Source organism: Balaenoptera ricei, chromosome 8 (assembly GCF_028023285.1).
Source record: "Balaenoptera ricei isolate mBalRic1 chromosome 8, mBalRic1.hap2, whole genome shotgun sequence".
NCBI lineage: Eukaryota > Metazoa > Chordata > Mammalia > Artiodactyla > Balaenopteridae > Balaenoptera > Balaenoptera ricei.
This window is the reverse complement of record NC_082646.1, coordinates 99,772,218-99,784,406: the sequence shown is the minus strand read 5'-3', so window position 1 is coordinate 99,784,406 and position 12,189 is coordinate 99,772,218. Positions and strand designations below refer to the sequence as shown.

The 12,189-nt window shown below is 41.9% G+C and overlaps 1 protein-coding gene across 6 annotated transcripts in view; it reads left to right on the top strand.

The window, feature by feature from the left end:
* The first annotated feature begins 7,002 nt into the window (after positions 1 to 7,002).
* The window catches only part of AMBRA1 (autophagy and beclin 1 regulator 1), a 181,494-nt gene continuing 176,307 nt past the window's right edge, over positions 7,003 to 12,189 (top strand). For all 6 annotated transcript variants that reach the window (XM_059931504.1, XM_059931507.1, XM_059931506.1 and 3 more), the window contains exon 1: positions 7,003 to 7,217. The gene's annotated coding sequence lies outside the window, so the exon portion shown is untranslated. The remainder of the gene's footprint in view (positions 7,218 to 12,189) is intronic.

The following is a 12,189-nucleotide window of genomic DNA, read 5'->3' as shown; positions in this document are numbered from 1 at the left end:
TGCCTGCCAATGCAGGGGACACGGGTTCGAGCCCTGGTCTGGGTGGATCTCACATGCCGCGGAGCAACTGGGCCCGTGAGCCACAACTACTGAGCCTGCGCGTCTGGAGCCTGTGCCCCGCAACAAGAGAGGCCTCGATAGTGAAAGGCCCACGCACCGCGATGAAGAGTGGCCCCCGCTTGCCGCAACTAGAGAAAGCCCTTCCACGAAACGAAGACCCAACACAGCCAAAAATAAATAAATAAATCCTTCCCTCTACTTAAAAAAAAAAAAAAAACACATTAAAGGAAAATTGGGGTTTTCACAACTTAACTCATTAGATGGTGACATGAAGCCTCAGTGGGAGGGACAGTCTGGGGGAGAATTCATTAGCAATTTCAAGCCTATTACTTGCACACCAAAGATAATTTCTAAGTGTTGAACAGACTGAACATTGGCTGGAAGTGTTTTTCCCTGGGAGCATTTTATTTCCTAATAATTCCACAGAGTAACTGTTAAAATCTATTCCTTTAATCTCCTTTCGACCTGGATTTTTATAGGCCAGGATTTTTTTTTTCAGTCCAGTTACACTTTCCTCAGAATGACCTAGGGGAGGGATCACGATCTGTATTTCCAAATTGCCAAGGGTTTGCTTATAGGGGCTTTTTACAGGTGCCTGAGAAGTCTTCTCTTGAGGTCCTTATTTTGGATTTATAGTATCTTCCTGGTATAGCTTTGGGACAAAGTCAAGGATTTCACCTGTCTTATGTAAGCCTCATCTTCCCGTAGATGATTCCATCTGGCCAGCATAGGAGTTTTCCAGATTTGCCCTTAGCTGTTCCAAGACAGCAAAAGTCCCAGGATGTATTAAGGGAAAACCACAATATTGGGTTATCAGCGGTTTACCAATTCCAAATTATACAAAAGAGGGACCATAAACATATTCTTAGTTTAAAATGAACTAAACAGAGACGGAGCTCCTTTCTTGGACTGTAAAGGATCTATAGCAAGTTAATCTAATTTAGGGACCAAGAAACAAAACACAATTTTAATGGGATCATATATGAAAAAGTATAAGAGATAGGGAGGAATAAAATAGAGGCTAGATAGATAATAGACATACTACAATTGTATCCCTACCTGAAATAATAAACTGGAAACTCAAGAACTGAGCTTAACAGTTGATTTCCCTGACAGGGGAAGGGAAGTTAAGAAGAGGTCAAGAAAATAAGAAATTGGAGTTTTAACCACTGTGCATACATATATCCTCAGGTCCCTTTTGCTCCCTAGATCCCACCCAGATTTTACAAAATTGTGGATATAAGAGATAACGGACTCAGAATTAAGAAAAAATGGCAATGCAGGAAGGAAGAAAAAATACTAGTTGAAGGCTGGGGACACCCCAGGAACCTAACCACATAAAATTCACAGGCTTTTTTTTTTTAATGTGACTACCATCTAAGACCCTACTTCGTGATAATCAAATAGGAGGTATGAGATCTCTTGATATTAAACAGGAACAAGAAAAGTAGACCTTGAAATCACAGGCTGGTAAATTTCAAAAAGTCTTTTGGAAAGGAGTCTCCATGTTTGCCCAGCAAAACATTCAATTTCAGTCTGTTGAGACTTTTTCTAACCCTTACATATACAGCTGTCTTTATAGAAGGGCTGATTGCCATGCCATTCTAGAGTCTTAAAATGTTCATACATTTCAATCCATTGATAAATTCCACCACTAGAAATTTACCCTATATAAATAATTCCAGAGAAGGAAAAGCCTGCTATGGTTCTGTGAATGGTTACCTGCTGTTCTGGGATCTCTCCTCTTCCCTGGGCTGCTCCTACATCACTACACAGCTTCTACCTTTACCGTCCAACCCAAAGTGTGTACATTATCCCACAGTGCCATGAGACCAGGCTACTAAAGAACAATAGAATTGCAACGCAAAACCTACAAGTGGGGACTTCCCTGGTGGCGCAGTGGTTAAGAATCTGCCTGCCAATGCAGGGGTCACAGGTTTGAGCCCTGGCCCGGGAAGATCCCACATGCTGCAGAGCAACTAAGCCCGAGCGCCACAACTACTGAAGCCTACGCGCCTAGAGCCTGTGCTCCGCAACAAGAGAAGCCACAGCAATAAGAAGCCTGTGCACGGCAGCAAAGAGTAGCCCTGCTCGCTGCAACTAGAGAAAGCCCGCGCTCGGCAACAAAGACCCAACGCAGCTAAAAATAAATAAATAAAATAAATAAATTTAAAAGAAAAAGAAGTCTCCATGCTTCCAATGCAGGGGGCGCAGGTTTGGTCCCTGGCAGGGGAACTAAGATCCCACAAGCAGCTTGGCATGGCCCCCCCCAAAAAAAACACAAAAAAAACACCTACAAGTGGCTCATCATTTTGGCTGCTCAAGGCCTAACTCCTCTTCCTGGACTTCGTAATAAGATGACTCATGGTACTGCTACAGAATCTCATCTTAGGTTCAGGCCTGATTCCTACCACCCAATGTGGTAGGTTTCTCAGAGCCCAGAGCAAGATAAGGAACAGTCTCCTCCCATTCTCTCCTTTTCCCTCCCTTCACCCTCTATCACAGGCAATTCCCCCAGGTCAATAAGTCCCAATCCTCATTCCTGGTTTAGTCATTTTTTAAAAATTAATTACTTTATTTATATATTTTTATTTTTGGCTGCTTTGGTTCTTCGTTGCTGTGTTCAGACTTTCTCTAGTTGTGGTGAGCGGGGCTACTCTTCATCGTGGTGCACGGGCTTCTCACTGCGGTGGCTTCTCCTGTGGAGCATGGGCTCTAGGCACGCAGGCTTCAGTAGTCGTGGCACGCGGGCTCTAGAGCGCAGGTTCAGTAGTTGTGGTGCACGGGCTTAGTTGCTCCGCGGCATGTGGAATCTTCCCAGGCCAGGGCTCAAACCCGTGTCCCCTGCATTGGCAGGCGGATTCTTAAGCACTGCACCACCAGGGAAGTCCCCTGGTTTAGTCTTTCCAGATTCTTTCCACGTGATTGACAGTGGCTATATTTATTCTTAGGGTGACTAACTCTCCCGGTTTGCCCTCAATTGTCGCAGTTTTAGCACGGAAAGTGCTGTGTCCTGGGAAACCCTTTAGTCCTTAGCAATCTGGGACAGTTGGTCACCCTACTTCAGGGGAAGCATCCTCTTACCTTCAAGGGAGGTGACTCACCCAGAAGAATCCTATCAGAATACAATAATCAACAATCAACATAATAATGAGTTATTGAGTTTTTAACACCAAGGTGTAGGCTTCTGTGTTACATCCCAAGATGATCTTTCCTTCTGCCCACCTGGTTTCTTTTTCTCAGGTCTTCCTCCAGTGTGAGAAGATTTCTGTAGGTTTGAGGGTTTCAACCCCTGATCTTTTGTGATCTACTCTTCTGTCCAAATAGGCTTGATAAGAACAAACAGTAGTTTACTGTCACACTTGAAACAGTTTCTCTAATGAAATTTATCTGTAAAGATGCAACTCTGCCTGCAGAATAAACCATCTTTTCCATGGTTTCACAGAGCAGTCTAGCCTCAGTTTCTCAAACATCTCCGTTTTCAGATGTTGATTTTAGGTTTATATTTGCATAACCTTCAGGTGTTTTTCCCAAAATAAATGTCTCCAGATTTGAAAAACCAAAAACTTCTTATAGCCTCAAAAGTAGTTTGTTTAGTTTTCCTCACTGAAGTCAAGGTTTCAAAATAAAGTCATTGTATGGGTCAAGTTTGAGTGAGGGCTGTAGCTTTAGACACTTAAGCCCCACAACCTCCCCAAGAAGGAAGCTTCCCTAAAGCGTGTATTCTAGAAGTAGAAACTCAGCCCTGGGAAACAGTAAAGCAAAGTCTATTTGCCTGCTACTCAGCTGGCTCTAGGAATTTGTCAGACTGCTTATTTAGTCGTCTCCTAGAATCCACTTGCCCCTGACTTTTCATGGGTACATGGCTTCCCAGGATAAAGACAAATTCCTAGTTAGGTGTGGCTATGTGACTAAATTCTGGCCAGTGGAATGTAAGTGGAAATGTCCTGTGCTATTTTCAAGATGTGTCCTTATGGCTAGGAGACATGCCTTTCCTCTTTCAGCTTCCTGCTGGTTGGAATGTAGACATGATGGCTAGAGCTTGAGCAGCTGTCTTGGATCTAAGACAAAAAAACCACTTATTGAACATGTCACAGCAACAAGATGGAAGCCTGGTCCCTGATGCTGAATGGCCACACCTTACCCTAGATTTCTTTTATATGACAGAGAAATAAACCTCTGCCTTGTTTCCTTACTCTTTTTTTTTTAAATTAATTAATTAATTTTTGGCTGCGTTGGGTCTTTGTTGCTGCACGCGGGCTTTCTCTAGTTGGCGCAAGCGGGGGCTACTCTTTGTTGTGGTGTGTGGGCTTCTCATTGTGGTGGCTTCTCTTGTTGCAGAGCACAGGCTCTAGGTGCGCAGGGGCGTCAGTAGTTGTAGCACATGGGCTCTATAGTTGTGGCTCACGGGCTGTAGAGCGCAGGCTCAGTAGTTGTGGCACACGGGCTTAGTTGCTCCGCGGCATGTGGGATCTTCCCGGACCAGGTCTCAAACCCATGTCCCCTGCATTGGCAGGCAGATTCTTAACCACTGCGCCACCAGGGAAGCCCCTTGTTTCCTTACTCTTTTTGTTTATGTGCAGTAGCTTATTTTTTTTAAATAAATAAATAATTTTATTTATTTATTTTTGGCTCCGTTGGGTCTTCGTTGCTGCCTGTGGGCTTTCTCTAGTTGCAGCAAGTGGGGCCGACTCTTCTTTGTGGTGCGTGGGCTTCTCATTGCTGTGGCTTCCCCTGTTGCGGAGCACGAGCTCTAGGCACACGGGCTTCAGTAGTTGTGGCTTGCGGGCTCTAGAGTGTGGGCTCAGTAGTTGTGGTGCACGGGCTTAGTTGCTCTGTGGCATGTGGGATCTTCCCAGACCAGGGCTCGAACCCATGTCCCCAGCGTTGGCAGGTGGATTCTTAACCACTGTGCCACCAGGGAAGTCCTGTGCAGTAGATTCTAATCATAAATAATAAGATTATAACTGCCTCTTTCCAGGAGCTGCAATACCTATTACACAGAAAATGTTTGGAAGCAAGATACATATTCAAAATGGGAAGCATGTTCAGTAAATCCTCTCAATGGAATATTGTGCCATTGTTTAAAATAACAACTATTATAAAGACTTTAATAGGGAAATAATATAATGCAAAAAAATAACACTATTGTATCTCTGCTTAAACTTTAAAAATTATGTAAAGGAATTCCCTGGCAGTGCAGTGGTTAGGACGTGGTGCTTTCACTGCTGTGACCCGGGTTCAATCCCTGGTGGGGAACTAAGATCCCACAAGCCACGCAGCACGGCCAAAAAATTAAATAAATAAAAATAAAATAAAATGAAAAATTATGTAGAATATTTTCAAGGACTTCATGAAAACATGAACAAATTAAAACTTCATGTTTTGGAAGCAGATTGTTAAATTCTTTCTTTTTAAGCTTTTATAAATGTTGCTATAATGTTTACTCATATGAAAAGTCCTCTAAAACAGTGATAGACAAGGGACTTCCCTGGTGGTGCAGTGGTTAAGAATGGGCCTGCCAATGCAGGGGACATGGGTTCAAGCCCTAGTCCAGGAAGATGCCACATGCCACAGAGCAACTAAGCCCATGTGCCGCAACTACTGAGCCTGTGCTCTAGAGCCTGTGAGCCACAACTACTGAGCCCATGTGCTGCAGCTATGGAAGCCTGCGCACCTAGAGCCCATGCTCCACAACAAGAGAAGCCACCACAATGAGAAGCCTGTGCACCATGACGAAGAGTAGCCCCACTCTCTACAACTAGAGAAAGCCCATGCACAGCAATGAAGACCCAAAGCAGCCAAAAATAAATAAATAAATTTATGTAAAAAAAACTTTGATAGACAATAAAGCATTTTGTCCTCATATTATGGATGCTGGTCTTATCCTACATTTTATACATGAGTTGTTCCTTAAATATTTTCATGAATTTAAAGGATTTTTAAAAAATTACAATAAATTGTAAATAAAGCTAATGTTTTAAGAATGTGGGCTTTCACTTTGATTAGATTATATACTCTTTAAGGGCTGGGACTATCTTTTCTTTTTACACCTTTACTCTCCAAGTCTCCTCCCTCCTTGAAGGAAAGAGGTAAGGTAAACTATTATTGCTCACAGTTGGTAACCCATATTGTAGTGATTTATATGATTTACTAAATTGTGCCTGGGATGAACATATTAATCCATATTTGTGCTGACCATATTAGTCTGTCTACTAAGAGACTTCAGAAAAAGGCTATTGTGATGATAAAAATGTCAACACACTTTGTTAAGTTCAGAACCGAAAGAGACTTGGTTATTATTTAAGAAGCACACCTGTGGTTCTAGGCCTTTGGAATAAAATAAAAGAGAAAAGCAGTACGTGTATTATTTTTGTTTTTGTTTTTTCCTGTCTTAAGATCAGACTACAGAACCCTGAATTTTCCAGTTTCTCTCTGCTGTGCTTATGGGAGCTAAATTGGAGCTTTAATACAGATTATTCACTTTGTTCCTCAGTCTGGATTCTCTCATTCTCTCTGTGCCTCTGTCATACCTCTATCTATCTATCTATATATCTATCTATTTATCTATCTATCTATCATCTTTTTCATTCACCTCACTGTTTCATGAGGAAACTAAGGTCAAATTTGCTCAGTTGGGATAGTGCTGAGAGTCCATAAGGTAGTCGCTGAACTATAGTTAGATAACGTGTTATTATACTATGACTTGATCTTCAACACTCTCAAGAAAAATTGGGTTCTCTAAACAATTTAGACAGCCGGCAGCTGACACAGAAAATGGCAGAAGCCCAGTCTGCCTTACTCCGTGGCTTATGATCTGGGTTTGTTTATTTATGCCTTGGACAGGAGCCGGACGTTGAGTTGGAGCTAAGCTGTTTTTCGACGCTCGACTCTAGTTCCTTGAACGATTGCCTGGGCGCTCCTCCTTTGATGTCTGGGCGTTCGTGATTTCGGTGATCTTTTGCCGTCTTCTTGCTTGATGTTTTCCGAGTGGTGGCGGCGCCGGTTGGAAGGCTGACTTATCCGCGAGGCCCCGCGCTCAGGCTGTTTTTTCCCGCTGGTCGGTAGAGCGGACCCCTTGCTTCCTCCTTGCCTCTTCTAGTCTGTGGCTCAGTCCACTCGCTGGGCTGCAAACTGAGCCCCCTCCCGCCTTTCAGGTAGGCCACGGGAGGAGCCTGGGAGGCCCAGCCCGGCATCCTTCCGCCGCCGGGTTGAGAAGACCTTGGCGCCGGCGGGTGGGCGGCGGGTCGGCAGCGGAGACACGACCAGAGGAGGAACTACCCGGCTGCGTTCGGGGGCGCGGTCGGTGAGGCGGCGGGAAACTGAGGGAGAAGCCGGAAGGACGCAGAGATGGTGGGGCTGCCCGGTGTGGTTTGGTAGGGAGGGGACGTTGGCTCTGGGGCGAGTGTCGGTACCCCCAGTGTGTGGGGAAAGTCGCTTTCCAGGAACGGATAGAGCTTTGCGCGCTTTGGCTCTCCTCTCTTCCTCTCCCTCCACCCCCCAAAGGCTCCGGGTGTCATGACTCAGTTGCACTGGGGACACTTGCTGAGTCCGGCCTTTGAAGGGGCCTTTGAATAGGTGGAGGCTTGTGGAACAGGGCCCTCTGGCTCCTCTGAGCGAAGTGTCATGTTCTCGCCTTTTTTGGGTCGGGAAACTGAGGCTGATCTAGGAAGTGACTTTTCCCCGTAGCCCTGACAGATCTTTAAATGCACCGTAAGTCATTTTTTGTTGTTTACCAGTTCAATTTTTTTCCCCCCACTTTACCAGTCATTTTATCCACATAGTGATTTGCCGTTTGATTGTCTGTGATCCTTCCTTCCCAGGAATATAGAGTCCGTCACTGGGGATTGCAGAAGTAAAGGGACCACGCGATCTTTGGCTGGTTTTGCTTTTGAAAGTCTGTATCATTTTAGCGAGAGTAGAAAGAAAAAATTGCTTTGTTTCTTGATAGAAAATTTTGTTTGCTGTCTGTTTTGCTTTCTGGTTGATACTTATTTCTCCTCCTTCCCCTCAGCCTGTTTCTCTTTGGAAGTCTTTCAACTATGGTGTTAAGTGGTTAACGTCCTGCAGAGGATGGTCAAGATTTTGAAGTCAGATATTTATCCTCAGAGAGTGCTTTCTAGGAAGAATCCAAATAAAACCCAAGGAGTCTCTTTCGGACCAGTTTTGTATTTGATTAGTAGCTTAGTTACTGCATATACTAGAGTTAAAAAGCCTGTGTGTAGAAATCATTCAAATATTGAGATATTTAAATTGAAAGTTAGCATTCTGGGAACTCCATTATGTTTTCCTTTTCTCTCCCAGCTTGGAAATTTTGGAGACTACATGTTCTTACTCATTTTATTTTCATTGGATTCAGTGTCATGATTCTAATTTGTGTAATTTCTTTGTTGAAAAAAATAACGTAGAGGTCATTCTAGGTTGAATAAGTATTTCCACAATACGTATGTAGAATCAGTAGGAGATAGGCTTTCTTAAGGGAGAAGAGACTAAATTTGTAGTCCTTGGATGGAAACTATACAAATCTATGTTCTTTAACAGATTTAGACTTCTCATATGAGTTTTGGAAGGATTATTGTTCCTTATTATTATTGTTATTATTATTTTGGTGAGGTCAGCAGGATTTAAATGAAGGGCCCTTGATCATGAGTGATTTCCTAGTTACCAGGACCTTAGTGCTCCCAGAAGGGGATTCATGAAGAGTCATGAGACTATCTTTATGGAGAATCTAGATTGGGAAGTTAGGCTAAGAATGTGTGTTCTCTGGAAAAGTTTTTATGGTAGAAGAGAAGTTATATCAGAGGAAAAAATTTAGAGAAGGAAGGGACATTACTCTCTGGGGATTGATAGGTTCTGCATAGAATGTAGAGTTAGTGTAGTATCTTAGTGGCTACTAATGAATGCTAAATAATAAATGGAGTTTGCTCTGAGTGTCAGGAAGAAATGTTAGGAACATTTTGTTATGCTTCTGTAGAAAATAATTAGCAGAGGTTTAAGTTGAATTGAGGAGGACAAGAAATGTGGTTGTGCTGGTGGGGAGGGGTAGAGCTTCTTATCAGCTTCTCCCCTGCTTTGTGATAGAAATTCACTCAACTCTTACCTTTCTTGGTTAAATCTTGTGTTCTTTCAAAGTCAGATCAAGCTCTCTCCTGGCATTTCTTTTCAGAATTTACAAATTCAGGATGTGACTGAATTATTCTGTCTTCTCTTGGGGATTGTTAAAGATGTGAACTTCTTCGAATGTCTTCTAGAACTTGTCCTAGAAGGAGTTATGTATAGCACTTGAAAAAGATTAGTTATGTATATCACTTTGAAAACAATCAGTTATTTTTATTAACAGAGTAATAACTTAGTTTTATACTGTATAATTTTCAAAATATTTTCAACTTGTGTTAGGATACTTATGAAACTTTTATTCTTTTGATCATGCTCCTTTATGCTGCTTATTAACACTGAATCCAGAACAAATATTTATGGTCTTCAAGGATCTTCATGAACGTTTATGTTGACAGTTTGTGTTGACAATTTATCTCACTCTTCCCACTTATCTTACTCTTAAAGGAATTGGAGAAAAAGTTTGTTGTTAGCACACTGAGGTCTCTTTTTTTAAGATACTTCTCAGCCCTGATAGAGTTATTTTGGAATGGGATGCAAATCTTTTTGCCCAGTGGTTTGGTTTACCAAAAAAAAATACCCTTAAGTTCCTTGAATCATAGTCATGCTCGTTTCTTTCTCCAGTTGTTCCTCATAAACCCAGAGAGAACTTTCTGTTTCTTGTCATAACTTTTGTTTGTACGGAAGTGCTATGGTACAACCTGTACTACGGTTTGGGGGTAGTTTATATTTTATATTTTCGAACCTCTTCTGCCCCCAAGTTAATTAGATCTTTTTTTTGGTCCCTTTTTCTCAAAGCTAAAATTAGTTGCTGATAGATAAAAATGTTGTGATCGCTTATTGTCAGAATATATTTATGTGCTCAGTAGTATGTGGCAGTCTGCCAAAGTGATGTGGCTAGAAGAAAACAGATTAAGGAATCAGGAGACCTGGGTTTAAGTCCTAGGTTTACCAACTTACTAGCTGAGAAATCTTGTACAAACTATTTAAGGAGGCCATAGGGAAGGTTACTGTCCTTTATTGAGCATTTACTGTGTCGTGTTCTTTGCAGGTGTTAATCTCACTGAATGCTCATAACAGTCCCTTAAGTTAGATACTAATTTCCCCATGGATACTGAACTCACAGAAAGTAAATAATTTGTCCAAGATCACACAGCAAGTATGTAGCAGAGCTGGGATTCAAATTCCAGGCTTTGAGTGCTTTTATGTGTCTGTATTTAAAGAATGGGAAAGATAGTACTTCTATCGTAATACTTCTGTTGAGAAAAAAAATATATGAAGCTGCTTTGAAAAGATAAAGTGCTCTTTAAATGTTAACTTCTATGCTGTCTTACAGCAACAATGAACAGATGTCATCTGGGTTCTTGGACAGCTTGCTTCTTTGAAGGCAGCATTATGCCTGACAGTCAATGGACGATAAAGGTGATAAACATTAAATGCATTGGAGAAGCTTACTACATGTTTGTGGAAAGGAGTAAGTCCTTGGAAGTGCTAGTGAAAGAAGTTTTAGGTGCTGCATGTTACTCCCTCTATTCCAGTTAGTCCTGGCTTGTTTATAGATTAGCATAGTCTTTTCTAACTTGCTCTCTGTCTCTTCCTTCGCTCTTAGAGTTGATAATCTTCGCTTCACCTAAATTTTTTCCTTTGTTTATTGAGTATTGTTGCACTGTGTTTTTTCCTGAGGTATGAAATATTCCAGTCAGACCTTGTGGATCTGTTCCTTGATTGTGACTGTATGTTTCAGCCCTTACCTTTTCAGACTTTTGTTCATCTACCAAATATTTATGGAAGTCTCATTAGATGCTGGGATACAAAAGTAGACATGAGTGTTCCTGCCCTTATGGAGATAATTCCAGTGGGGAGCAGAGTTGACCAGGTATCTGATAAAGACTGAAATTTAGGCTGTGCTATTAAGGAAACAAACAAGGGCTGACAGAGAGAGAGAGAGATGAGAGAGATGAAGGAGTGAGGAAGGCACTGGGTGTTCACGGGGATTGGGGTCTTCAGCCATGGCATCCTTAAGCCCCCTAAAAAGTTGGAAACATACCATGATTCAGTATATTCATGTTCCCCTGTTGCCATTGCAATGGAAGTCTTCATTTAAGATTGCTACATAAAATATTTGTCTGTTACTTAATGTATGATGACACTGGATTTGGCATAGTAAAGGATAACTATGACTTAATGAATATCCAGCATGCTTGACTAATGGGTTTAATTTTTTACTTCTTATGTGTTAGTTTTTATTTATTAGTTTTTTCCAAAAAAAACTGTCCTTTGGAAGTTGAGTTCAATGAATTTGAAAACTGGATACATGCCTTCAGGTGTTTGTAGCAGGGAATAAGATGAGGTATTTAGCTTCATATAAAGGGAGAGACTTAGGAGAATTGTCGTGAAATTGAGAGAGGGAAAATGTAGGTTGCTGTTGGGTGTGTATACAATAACACCTACAATCTTTTTCTTTTCTTTTAAAATTTATTTTTATATTTATTTTTGGCTGTGTTGGGTCTTCGTTTCTGTGCGAGGGCATTCTCTAGTTGTGGCAAGCGGGGGCCACTCTTCATTGCGGTGCGCAGGCCTCTCACTATCACGGCCTCTCTTGTTGCGGAGCACAGGCTCCAGATGCGCAGGCTCAGTAGTTGTGGCTCACGGGCCTAGTTGCTCCGCGGCATGTGGGATCTTCCCAGACCAGGGCTCGAACCCATGTCCCCTGCATTGGCAGGCAGATTCTCAACCACTGTGCCACCAGGGAAGCCCAACACTTACAATCTTGTTTGGTACTTTTCCTGCAAGAAATTAAAAGTATTTTGCAAACATTTTTTCCTACTACTTACTGGAATTACATTTCTATCTGTAGGATTCACTGAGGCAAATTTCACATTTCATGATTTCATCATTTGTTTATTTCTGCTTCCCAGGATAGAACATATATTCTCCCATGAGCCAAAATTACTTTGTTTTAGGTATATATGCCTATGATATAATGAAACATCTGAAATTTTGCTGAATTGGAGA